Source organism: Protopterus annectens, chromosome 12.part0, assembly GCF_019279795.1.
Source record: "Protopterus annectens isolate FY-2018-M chromosome 12.part0, PAN1.0, whole genome shotgun sequence".
NCBI lineage: Eukaryota > Metazoa > Chordata > Ceratodontiformes > Protopteridae > Protopterus > Protopterus annectens.
This window is the reverse complement of record NC_056746.1, coordinates 372,729,519-372,743,554: the sequence shown is the minus strand read 5'-3', so window position 1 is coordinate 372,743,554 and position 14,036 is coordinate 372,729,519.

Below are 14,036 nucleotides of genomic sequence, written 5' to 3'. Positions count from 1 at the left end.
TTTTTACGGTGTCGAGTTGCCAGCCTGGCACCCAACCTTCCACAGAAGGCACACACATGCTTGCACTCACACCTAGGGCCAATTTAGAGTGTCCAATATTATACCTAAATATTGTTTTATTCCTTCCAAGAGATTGTGCTCGTTCTGTAGTCATTTATGGTACAGAGGATGAAATTACCATGCCAGTCATGTTACAGCTTTGAAAAATATTGTGTATCAAGTCAGGGGATCACAAAGGCACAGCCAAGAAACATATAGTTTATACAATTTTATTAATAGAACAATGTTAAACTACCTAGAGGGAAACAGAAAGCAGATTAACGCCTACACTAAGTGTGCACTAAGTGTACACCATTCTGAGTAAACAGACAACACAGACATAACTCACACCTTCTTCCTCTTAATTTTACTTTTCCTGCTGATATTCTTACAGCTTTAAATATTGACAAGGATTCATAAAGATTACCACAAAGTGCAGACTATGTGTACACAAAGAAGTGAAACAAAGAACAGACATGAATTGTATATTATGGTAAGAGCACCATTTCAAGGTTTGGAAAAAGGATATTAACAAAAGAAGACAACAAACAAATGGAGAAATTAGACGTGAAAAGTGGGATAATATAACATTCATGTTCAAGTTTATAGTGCTTAATTACCTAAGCACTCTAGAACAAAACAAAAAAAATCATACAATGAATATCATGAAAAAAATCAGATTGATTACAAAGAAAAAGGAAGTAAAATTTGTAGTGGAAAATCTTCATGAGCCAAACAAACAATTCTTTATAAAACAGCAAAGATTTAACAGATTTTAGGTAACACTTGATGCCATATAATCACTCATTAAGTGCTACATTGAAATAACTCAGACTGTAATAATGTGTATCTTAAATGCAAGTAAGCATTAAAACATCAAATGTTATATTCATTGAGAGACAGGAGTACAGTATAACAAATGTGCCAAGTAGCAACCATAATATGCATCATGGGCTGTCTTCAGCAACACAATAGTCCCACTATCCAGAAAAAGATGAAAGAAAATGAATTCCCATATAAAAATGTTAAAGGGAACCCCTTAAAAATAATAATGTATCGTGGAATAAATTATACTGCATTTTAAAGCAATTTAATGACCTAAGGAGGGCAACAGGACACCAAAAAACAGAAATATACAATGCATCAATTATAGCTGTAAAATAAATCATTCATTCACTCCCAGAAACCTACTTTATCTTGTTCAGGGTCATGGGGATTAGTAGTTTATCCTGGCAAGCAATGGTTAGCTAATCAATTTGTCTGGAATGCCAGACCACATAAACACACACACACACACACACACACACACACACACACACACACACACACACACACACACAAACACACACACACACATACACACAGACATTTATGTAGAAACACACATGCTGTCATATGTGCTTGCATGTATACACACACACACACACACACACGCACACACTCACATCTGCAGTCATGCACACACGCACACACACACACACACACACACACACACACACACACACACACACATAAATCTGCATGCATGCACTCGTGCACATACACGTACACAAACGAATATCCACATATGTACATACACACACACACACACACACACACACACACACACACACACACACACACACACACACACAAGATCAGCACTGCACTTGTCATTTCATAGGATTGTCAGAGGAAACTAAAGACCATGGTGATGGTGAAAAAGCATACATAGACACAATCCCCAAATAGAAGGTACCCACAAAGGAATTAAAGTGGAGAACTAAGCTAAAATGAAGACATAGACAATCTTTCCTGTAGTAGCTCAGTGGATGGTCTAGCAGGACCATGAAAAATGGGCCAAAGCATACCTACTAAGGCAAGCAGAATGTTCCAATAATAGGTTAGCCATGACAGAGTTTATTGGACAGAGCTGAACAACAGACAGCACAACCTGGGACAGGTCTTAGAGGACACAGATCCAGACTATCAAGCTTATGACCCAGTCAACAGCATATCCAGAACTGTACAGTTCAGGTCATGGTGTAAAGCTTGTGACCTAAACAATAGCCTAGCCTGAACCAAGAGTGCAGAGTATCTTCAGAAGTATTTAAATCCAGCGCATGTTTTGTGAGTTGTGCTGTTAGATGCGCACAAGGAAAATCAAGTAAATTATGTCAGGCAACAACTGTGAATGCCAATGGATGTCATAATAATTATGTTAGTGGCACCCAATAAATGTACGTGGGAGGTAATGCAAACAACAAAAGTAGAAACAGTTGTATGCTTGGCAGTGATACACTGTACTCTCATGTGCTGACACCTGTGGAATTATTTTCCATTTCCTAATAAAGAATATATATATTTTATTTAAAAATAAGCTGCAAAAAATAGACTGGTGGTGTGGGAAGACACACTTCAAGATGCATTAACTCTAGTTTGTTCTTGCACTTCATTTTTCCTTACGAGTGAGCTGAAGAATGCTTCACTGTGGTAATTAAGGACTGTACCCCCAGGGAAACAAGAAAATATATTTCAGGTCAGACTAAATGCCATATATGCAGCCTGGGAGTGGTATCCTTGTTTGGTACTGCACTGTAAACCATTGACCATTCCCACCTGTTATTTCCTCCTTCCAGGTCTAATAAAGTCTAATTTAAAACACAGATTCCCCATTAAATGGCATGCAGAAGGAAGTGAAGGTTTATGAACTGAGGACAGCTGCAGAAATCCCTTTGGGCTACATACCTATCCTAAAAAACACAAGATAGTTTAATGATTATTTCCTAATATATTCCAGATGGAGAAACAATTCAGCTAAATGTGTACTGAAACAATAGAGCCTGGAAGCAGCACCGCTGAGATGGACGGGCAGCCTGCTCTCAACACATAAAACAACAAAAGTGAGAAATTTAGTTTCTGGACATTAAGAACACTCCCATACTGATTTATAAAGCAATCCTGGGTCAAAATATTTGTTTGTTCTTGACTTGTCAGCAAAGGTAAGTCACAGATGGATAACTCTGCCCTTAGTAACCAGTCTTCCGCTGCCAAAAGGATGTGTACCCAGCTCAAGCATGGCTTCCTCTTGGGAAGGCATTATTTATTCAGTTATGGCTGGTATAAGTGGAAGCTGCAATTGGCTTTGAACTCAACTGGTAAGGTTTGATCTAGAGGGTGATGTCCAAGAAATGACACCTCATATCAAGAGGGATAAATACTCCCACTACCTAGTTGTTGCAATTGTACTACATTTTTGTTTTTAATTAAAAGCATTAATACATCAACGTCAGTCTCAGGCAGCTGTTTAACTGTCTGTGGCTTAGATCTCTATATTCCAATAAAATGCTGTGGCTACACCCAACACACTCTTCAGTATGCAACCTTGGTAAACTCTACGCTCTGTTTCAGTTTAAAATCCAAGTTTTATAGATTTACATTTTCCTTATGGCTCTCACATTTAACACAGTCTGGCTACTGAGAGCATAGTCATAATTTGTGAATCTGAGTTAAAAACTAAAACCATGTTTTGTAAAATCCAGGATTAAAATTTTATGCATGCTGAAAAGGAACATAAATGAAGCCATAGTATTAATTTTTTTTACTTTTCAGTGCAGGCATACAACTCTACCCTTCTACACACACACACACACACACACACACACACACACACACACACACACACACACACACACACACACACACACACATCAGCTGAATAATGTCTGGCACCATAATTCTCTGGTTTCACTAATACCATTTAGACTTATTACTAGTGCTTTTAATTTACCTGCTTTGCAGTGAACTTTGCTTGCTCTAACACTTTTGAAGTGAGATGACTAATGGAATGTGTGTGTGTGTGTGTGTGTGTGTGTGTGTGTGTGTGTGTGTGTGTGTGTGTGTGTGTGTGTGTGTGTGTGTGTGTGTGTGTGTGTGTGTGTGTCTCTGTCTGTCTGCCTGTGTGTGCATGTGTATCACCTTTGAGAACTTTGTGAATCTTTTTTTTTTCTTTTTTACAATGTGCAATTTTTTAATTGTGCCTCATTCAGTTTTGCTACAGCTATGATGTTCCAAAAGCATGTATCATAGGACAGTCCCTCACTAGTATATTCATTCAAGCAATAGCGAACCAGTTTGAATAACACGTTATATATGGTGTTATAACTACCTTCCTGTCTACAAAGTCACCTTCATATTATTAGGGATGAGAGTTTTTAGTCTTACAACATTTAAAACTCTTAATATGCCTTCCATTCTGACATATCAAATGTAGTCCACCACAGGCTACGTTCACATGTAATTTTAAGAAACTGTTAAACATTGCAATGAATGAGCTGTAGCTATTCTGTTTTACTTATAGGTTCATAGGTCCATAGGTAGGTACTAGGCTATCTGCCCGAGAGCATTTATAAGCCTAGCTAGAGTGTGTCAGCTTTTGCCGCCCCATTGATTAATTAACTGAGCCTCTGTCAAGCAGAGCCAATGAAGTGATCCCAGGGGTGTATTTTCTGTTACTCATCCACTCGTCAAGGCTTCTCTTGAAGAGTGTTAGTGAGGGGCTCTGCCTAATGTAGTTAGGAATTTTGTCCAAAGCATGAGGAGTCTCTGTGGCAGGACTCTATCCCTCCAGCATGTTCTATTTATTGTTGTGGTGAGGTTTAGCTCACTAGAACGCGTGGGTCGCAGTGACTTGGATTTCTTTAGGTGGAGCATGTCCATCAATTCTGAGTTGGACATGGCTTTATAAGTCAGGCAGAGATCACCTCTAAGTAAGCGATATGTCACTGAGTACAGCCGGAGTTTTTTCAGTCAGGCTGCATAGAACATATGTTTGAGGCCAGTAATCCTCTTGGTGAGGTGCTTTTGTGGTCTTTCCAGCTATTGGAAGTGTCTTGTGAGGTACATCTCAAATGGGGCATTGTATTCTATGATGGGTCTGATGAGTGACGAGTAGAGGGGCACTATAACCTCTTTATTTTTAAATGCAAACCCCTTAATAATTAGATGGGCCACATAGAAGGATTTCCTAACTACTTTGGCAATATGATTGTCAAAGGAGAGATTACTATCTACCTGGGTCCCCAGATCTCTTATTACCTCTTCTGTATTAAGGGGACTGCCGCCTATGTTGTAATTTGTGGGTGTTTTGTTTTTCCCAAATGGGATGACTATGCATTTTTTGGCATTTAGCTTGAGGCCATGACTTTGACACCAGCTGTCTGTCTCAGTAAGGCCTTTTTGAAGGATGTCCGTGTCAGCCGGAGTCAGTTATGGCTCCCAGTTTGCAGTCATCGGCGAACTTGGTTAGCCATAGTCCTCCTGTGTTTGCCTGTACTTCTGAGAAATATATGCCAAACAGTAGGGGTCCCAGAACTGAGCCTTGCGGGACACCACTCGTAACTGGTTTAGAGTTGGACCTGGAGCCCGCTATTCTTACCGTGTGAGTTCTGTCTGTAAGCCAGTTGGCAACCCATCTTGTGACGTAGGGGTTTATGTTCAGGCTGGTGAGTTTTTCTATAATACCCGAGTGAGGAATAGTGTCGAACGCCTTGGCGAGATCAAGGTAGGCTGTGTGAACCACCTTTCCCTTGTCTATGGCCTTGGTGACTGTCTTGAAGACATCAACCAGGTTTAGTAGGCATGATCTGCCCTTAACAAAGTCGAACTGGGTCGGTTCAAGTGTTTGGAGGTTCCCAATGTCTTTGTTAATGAGTTCCATGATGATGCGCTCCATAGCCTTGCAGACCAGGCTAGTCAGGCTTATGTGGCGATAGTTACCAGGGTCAGTTGTGGCCCCCCCTTTGTGGAGCGGAATAACCATTGCTGTGCACCATTCTATGGGCACATAGCCTGTGGAGAGGCTGAGGTTGAACAGCATGTTTAGGTAGGGGGTTAGTTCGTTCTGTAGTTCATGCAAGATGCAGCCTGGGACACCATCTGGCCCCATTGATGCTGTGCTTTTGGCTTTTGAAAGGGCTGTTTTCACCTGTGCTTCTGTGATTTCCAGGACACTACACTTTTCCGGTATTGTTGTGGGCCCTTTTGAAGGTGAGAGGGAGGTGAAGTTTGCACTGAATCTATCTGCCAGGATGTTGGCAATATCAGTAGGTTCAGTATATTTTGTGCTATTTTCCACTAGCTCAGAGCATATCTGTGAGTTGCCACTTAGATTCTTGACATAGCTAAAGAAGGTTTTGTGGTTATCTTATGAATCCTTGGCTATTTTTCTTTCGAAGTTAGCCTTGGATGATTTTATGAGGGACCTTAGTTTCTTACTGATACTGATCAGGGATGTCTTTCCTTCTTGGGATTTGCTTTTTTCTGAACTAGTTTCCTCCTTTTGTTGTATAATCTGTTTATGGCAGGGGTCCACCAGACTGGTTTCCTTCTCTTAGGGGAGTGAGTTTTGGTTTTGCTATGGATGGCACGATCCATGCATCCTTGCAGATGCTCATAGAGTGCAATTATAAAGGATTCTGCATCTTGGGCAGTGTTATCCTTTAGCGTGGGGGCTGTGAACCTTACCACCTCTGCCTTAAGTAAAGTGAAGTTTTCTTTAGAAAAGTTTTTCACTGTGGTTTCCTTGGTTGGCGGTGGTGGTGGGGTGTGGACATCCAGGGAGATTAATTTATGGTCTGATCTAACCAGTGACGGGTTGACCTCCGGTACGGAACACCTGTCGCCCATGTTGGTGATGACCAGGTCCAATATGTTGTGGCCTCTGGTAGGGGAGTTTACCAGCTGATCCACTTGACAGCATTAACCACTGAGCATGATTACAGTAGCATCTAATATATGCTGGCTTGTCTTAATTCTTGCCAGCTTGTACATGGGACACAGCCTTCCAGCTCCACACCCCAGAATGAGTTTACTATGAATAATTCAGTGTCATTCAATCAACACATGATTATTCAACACTAAAACAACTAAACCTTTGGGAAGCCACAACTCAAAACAGTGTCACTCTCAAGGTTGGAAAATACAATTATATTTTTGTTGAGGGGCAATCCCCTTGTGCATCCCCATCAATGTGGAGGCAAGCCTCCACATTCCCAAACTACATTTATACTAACTGTAAGGAGCACAAACTTGGAGAAGAGCAATAAAGTGATCACCTTCCTGCTTTTTTCATATTCTAATTACAAAAGGCCAGTTACTTTTTATGAGGGTATTCAAGTGGATGATGAGAAATTGTAGATTCATCCCTGAACAAACACATGGTTGCCAATAACCAATTTTCTGTCATCCCCCCCCAATAAACAACTGCACTGGAGAAGTCCAGAAGACACTTGCAGGTATTCACTTTCATGCAGCCATATGAACAGCATGAAGTTATGTTGGATTATGCCGATTGTTATAGGTGTGACTGCTCAGTAATTCTGTCATAGCGGCTCATAATTACTTTATCAGTGATAACCCACTGATGATATAGTCTCTTTTATGCAAATGACCTGTGTATAATATGCACTGCAGTACATTGTAATAGGACTGATTATAACATCAGATGATTCTCACCACTTTTGTGTTTTTGTAAATTAGTTTTGGCCCCCTGCTCATGTACACACACACAGACATTTGGCCCATTTATTCCCTGCATAGGTTCATAGGTAGGTACTAGGCTATCGGCCCAAGGGCTTAAGTAAGCCTAGCCAACAAAGTTCCCTGGCTTATGCCAACCCAAGAAAGTTAATTTCCTGTGCCCCTGTCAAGCAGAGCCACAGAAGTGACCCTGGGGTGTATTTGCTATTTCCCATCCACTCATCAAGATTATTCTTGAAGAGTGTTAATGAGGAACTTTGCTTGACATAGATGGGTAGCTTGTTCCAGAGTATGGGAAGTCTCTGGGACAGGAATCTATCCTTCCAGCATGTCCTGTTAATTGTGGTGACATGGTTTAGGTCTCTAGAGCGTGTAGCTTGGAGGGATTGGGATTTCTTTAGGTGTAGCATGTCCAACAGTTCTGGGTTTGATATAGCTTTATATGTTAGGCAAAGATCACCTCGGAGTAGGCAATATGCTACAGAGTAAAGCTGGAGTTTTTTGAGATGGTCAGTATAGGGCATCTGTTTGAGGCCAGTAATCCACTTTGTGAGGTACTTCTGTGGCCCTTCCAGCTGCTGCAGATGTCTTGTGAGGTACATTCCAAAAGGGGCGTTGTACTCTATAATGGGTCTAATGAGTGTTGAGTAGAGGGGAACAATGACCTCTTTTTTCCTGGATGAGAACCCTTTTGTGATGAGGTGTGGCACGTAGAAGGATTTCCTGACTACTGTGGCGATGTGATTATCAAAGGAGAGACTACTGTCCACCACTGTCCCAAGGTCTCTTATCACACTTTCAGTGTTAAGTATACTACCGCCTCTGTTGTAGTTCATGGGTACAGAGTTTTTGCCAAAGGGGATGACAATGCACTTTTTGGCATTGAGCTTGAGGCCATGGCTTTGACACCAGGCTTCTGTCTCACTGAGGCCCTTCTGTAGGATGTCCCCATTGTTAGGAGTTTCAATTATGGCTCCTAGTTTGCAGTCATCTGCGAACTTCATTAGCCAAGACCTTCTGTGTTAGCCTGTACTTCAGAGAAGTAGATACCAAACAGAAGAGGACCCAGGACGGAACCAGATTTGGAGTCTGCTACTTTCACAGTGTGGGTTCTGTCAGTGAGCCAGTTGGCAACCCATCTTGTGACATAGGGATTTATACCTAGTTTAGTGAGTTTATCTATAATTCCAGAGTGGGGGATGGTGTCGAAAGCCTTGGCAAGATCTAGATAGGCTGTGTGACTGCTTCAAAGAACTCTATCAGGTTTAGCAGACATAATCTGCCTTTTACAAACCCAAACTGGGTGGGGTTCAGAGTTTGGAGATTACCAATGTCTTTGTTTATAAGCTCCATGATGATACGTTCCATGGCCTTGCAGACCAGGCTCATCAGGCTAATGGGGCAGTAGTTCCCGGGGTCCGTAGTGGCTCCCCCCTTGTGGAAAGGGATAACTGTCGCTGTGCACCATTCAGCAGGCACAAAGCCTGAGGTGAGGCTATGATTGAACATGGTACTTAGGTGGGGTGCCAGTTCATTCTGTAGTTCATGTAGAATGCAGCCTGGGATGTTGTCTGGTCCCATGGATGCTGTGTTCTTGGCTTTGGAGAGTGTGGTTTTTACCTGTGCAGCCGGGATTACAGGAACTTTGCATTCTTCCGGTATAGAGATGGGCTCTTTAGGGGGTGAGAGGGGGGTAAAGTTGGCACTGAACCTATCTGCCAGGATGTTGGCAATATCAGTTGGGTCTGTATATTTAGTGCCATTGTGCTGTAACTCAGAGCAGATCTGAGTGTTGCCATTGAGATTCTTGACATAGCTATAGAATACTTTGTGGTTGTCTTTAGAATCAGTGGCAATTTTGTTTTCGTAACTAGCTTTGGAGGATTTTATCAGGGATTGCAGCTTATTACTGAGGCTGACCAGGGAGCTCCTCCACTCATGGGATTTTACTCTCTTTTGCAACAGTTTCTTCCTTCTGTTGTACAGTTTGTTTATGGCAAGAGACCACCAGATTGGCTTCCTTTTTTTTGGAGGATAGCGTCTTGGTTCTGTTTGGGATAGCATGATCCATGCAGTCATGTAAGTGCTTATAAAGTGGAATTGTGTAGGATTCAGTAGTCGTAACTGTATTGTCCATCTGCATGGGTGTCATGAAGTTCACCACTTCTGTCTTAAGAAGCATGAAGATGGCTTTGGAGAAATTTTTTACCATGGTTTCCTGAATGGGGGGTGGGGGCAGGATGTGGATATCTAGGGTAATTAGCTTATGGTCGGATCGGACCAATGAGGAGTTGACTTCAGGTGTGGAACACCAGTCACTCATGTTGGTAATGACTAGATCTAGGATATTGTTGCCCCGGGTGGGGGTGTGGATAAGTTGATCCAGGGCATTAGAGTTTATGAATTCCAGAAAGCGTTGAGCAAAGAAGTTGGTACATGAGTAGATTTCCCAATTAATGGTGGGGTAGTTGAAATCGCCCATTATTAGGGTGTTTGGTTGAACCCTAATATTTCCCAGTACATCAAGAAAAGAGGAGTGGGAATCCTGGGGCATGGTGGGTGATCTGTAGCAAGCTACAATTTGGATTGCAGTTTTGCCCAGAGTTAGTTGCACTTGGATAACCTCAGCTGCATTATGCTGCGCAACTAGCCTGGAGGTGTGGATATCCTTAATGAATATGGACACACCTCTGCCTTTGATGTTCCGGTCCAGGTTACATGGCCAAGTGTGGTATGAGTTATAGCCTGGTAGTGCAGGGGTGCTCTCTGGAGCCTTGAACCAGGTCTCAGTCACTGCACAGATATCGATGTTCTTCATTTTAAGGAGTGCCTCGAGTGAGTGCATTTTGCGATTTAGACTTCTAGCATTGAGTAGCATCACCCTCAGTTTTTGCTTGCCTGTTCCTGTTATGATGGTGAATTTGTCATTTGAACCTTGCCTAAAAAAGGCACTATAGGAGCGGCAAGAACCTTAGCCAGTATACGGAATCCCAGGGGTGACAGGTGCAGGCCATCTCTGGCAAAGCATTGTGGTCTGTCGACCATGTCATCTCAGGCAGACAGATACTGGATCCCTTTAGAATGGCACCAGAAGCTTAGCCAATTGTTGAAGTCACTCATTTTGTCCATGTACTGCGGCATCATTCTGGGTGATGGCAGAATGCTACTCAGAGCTAGGGTCATACCTGCCTGGGCTACAAGATCGGAGAGCTCTTCCATGTCTCTTTTCATGTAGTCCAGGGAGGTACATCTCAGGTCGTTTACACCAACATGGACAATGACAGAGTCATATTTGTACTTGTTGTGGAGTGACCTGAGTGCATGGATTATGTGGCAGATCCTGGCACCCGACAGGCAGCTGACAGTAACCTTCTCCTTGTTTAGCCTGGTGAGTGGGACATCAGTGTGCCTGACTACAGAGTCACCTATGACTAGTGTGTTGGGTACATTGTTTTGCCTTATTGGCTGTGGTTGAGTGGCACACTGAGTCTGTGGGCTATGTGTCATTTGGGTTGTGTTGGGGAGTGGAGGCTGCTTGCATTTCTGCTTTGGAGGTCTCTGTTGTTTTTGTGTTTCTGTGTGTGCATTTTGGTGGTCTAGATTTAGTGAGACTATTTGATGAGTATGGTGTGGTGCAAGTGTTTACCTTCTCCTCTTGACTGTCAAGCTCAGTCTTGATTGGAGAGAGCTTTACCTCCAGTTTGGCTAGATAAGTTCATCTCTCACAGGTTGTAGTGCTGGGTGGTAAGAGGAGAGGGTTGTCTGTGTACATGAGGCAATTTCTACATTTCCCCAAGATGCCCAGATTCATCAGATAGACAGGAGAGAACACTGGGAGCTGACCCTTGGACATGCCTGAATAAAACACTATTTTCCTCTAGATAAGTGAGGAAAGTGAGTACAAGAGCTGTTTTTCTCTAAGCAAGTGAGGAAAGTAAGTACCAAAACTGTTTTCCTCTAGGTAATGAGGAAGGTTGAATGCTGTAGTAATTAGTAGGTTATTTAGTGCTTACAAGTTCTGAACAAGTGCTGATCACGAATAAGCAAATTCAAGTGCTAAAACTAAAAATCTGTATCTGGACTAAACTAGTTACAGGAAAGGGGGGAAACAAGTGCAAATGCGGGCTTTTAAATCAGAAAGTTGTGAGAGATGGAAAAACTGCCCAAATGGCCAATAGCTACAATTTCTGGGCCAGAACCACTCCTTATGTGGTAGATTACCTAGTGCTTACCACTCCCACTGATAAGCTAGAAGGCTTCCCTCCAACACAGAAAGCTTGGGGGGGCTCAGAAGCTTACATACAGTCCTGGATACAGCAAATCTGAATCTGGACTACACTGGTTACAGGAAAGGTATATATTTTATATATGTATATATATATATATATATATATATATATATATATATATATATATATATATATATATATATACATGCAGAAAAGTAGCTAAAACAGCAGTAAAAACAATTCAAATGCAGTGCAAGCTAGCACACTTGAGTATATAACAATGTCAGACCAAACAGTTTAAAAAATGCAATTAAATTAAAAATGACTAAAAACAAGTGCAGAAGGAATCTATTAGGTAGAATGAGGTAAAGCGATGGGACTGGGGGGAGTGTCCCAGATCAAATCTACAGTGGGGGCAGGCAACTGCAAAAGCCTCCAAATTTAAACAACAAGACAGGAATAGGGAGGGTGGGTATGGGAAAACCAACACCTTCAGCAGAGATCTGAAAAACTATACAGTGAACCAAAAATAACAGTGCACAACTCTGAAGTCAGCCAGCAATGATATAAAATTTGTCAAACAACAATTACCAAGCACTCTGTCAAGACACAGGAAGGCTCCAGCAATGATATAGTTATATATATAGAACATATATATATATATATATATATAAATACATATATATATATATATATATATATATATATATATATATATAAATACATATATTACATATATAGAGAGAGAGAGAGAGACATTAAACACACACACACACACACACACACACACACACACGCACACACACACACACACACACACATATATATATATATATATATATATATATATATGTATCTCAAAAGGGACATAGAAAAGTGTGTGATTCTGATACTCAAGTGCCACTTCCTGAAAAGGGATTGATGGGTAATGATTGACTGCTCCACTGTCGACCACGGTAGGAGTGAGATCATATGATAGCACAGTAAAGGAGTGCTTTATTGTACTTGGAGTTTGGCTAGAGTTCAGTGGTTTTAGAGCAGATGATGAGCAATCAGCCAAACATTTTAGACTACTTTCTAGCTTTCTCAAAGCTTGCTAAATACTGAAACAGAATGAAGTACCATACAGAAAAGCATCCTATCCTCATGATCTGAGAGGATAAGAACTGTTGGGCATTGAGAATGAAACAGTTGCTGGGCTAATAACATTTAACTAGATTCAAGATAAATTCAAGCTACAGAATGGCAGACGGAAAACTTGCAGTGAGTGGTACCCTACCTCCTCTTGGGTTTGAGGCAATGGTCGATGATGGGGCAGTGGACTTCCTCACTGTGATCTTCTTCTGGATTTACCTCCTTGACTACATTACCATTGGAAAACCTAACTATATACCCCCTTCAGACTTCAGATCCTCTTAATACTATGCTAGTTGTCCACCTATAAAGTGTGAGTTCAGTACTTTCTGCACTAAATTAATCAACATGTTCATACCTTAAAATAATGTTTGATTTGCAAATAAACTAGGAAGTAGTCCACACACAAAATAAATGAATGCAGCTTGGATTAAATGACCCCAGAAAAAAGAAGAAAAACAGTTATTGACACAAAAAGTTCCAGGGTCCATACACTAAATGTAGGAGCTCAGCGTAGAAGCAAGTCCAAGGAAAAAATCCAAAACAGAGTTCAAGTAAAATCCAGGTAATTTATTAGGTTAGCGCTTTCAAGGACATCACATCCACTTCATCAGACCTTACAATAAATTCTAACTTCATAGTATACTCTTATATAAGACATTCTGAACATTCCTAATTGAATAAATGTTCCACCCATTCTTCTTAAAGGAGTCATAACAAATAAATATATATAAAAGCACTTAGTCTCTTCATATAGCTGTGAAGTACATCTAAGAAATAAATGCATTCAATTATGTAGAGATTATACAAAGTCAATTACTATGGCACATATAATAAAGTCAATTTCCTGATGAAAAAATTTTTATATGTCATTTTTATCACATAAAACTAATCATTAATATCAATCATTAAAAATTTATCATACAAATTGACTGAAAACCACATATATATATCTCGGTTAATAACATGGTACATCCATATAATGATACATCACTATTGCTGTAATAAAATGTATTATAGAAAATAATAAATAATAAACAACGGATAATAAATGCTGACTACCATATACATCAATTAAATTGTAACATGCTATGTATATGTAACTACTTTACTTGT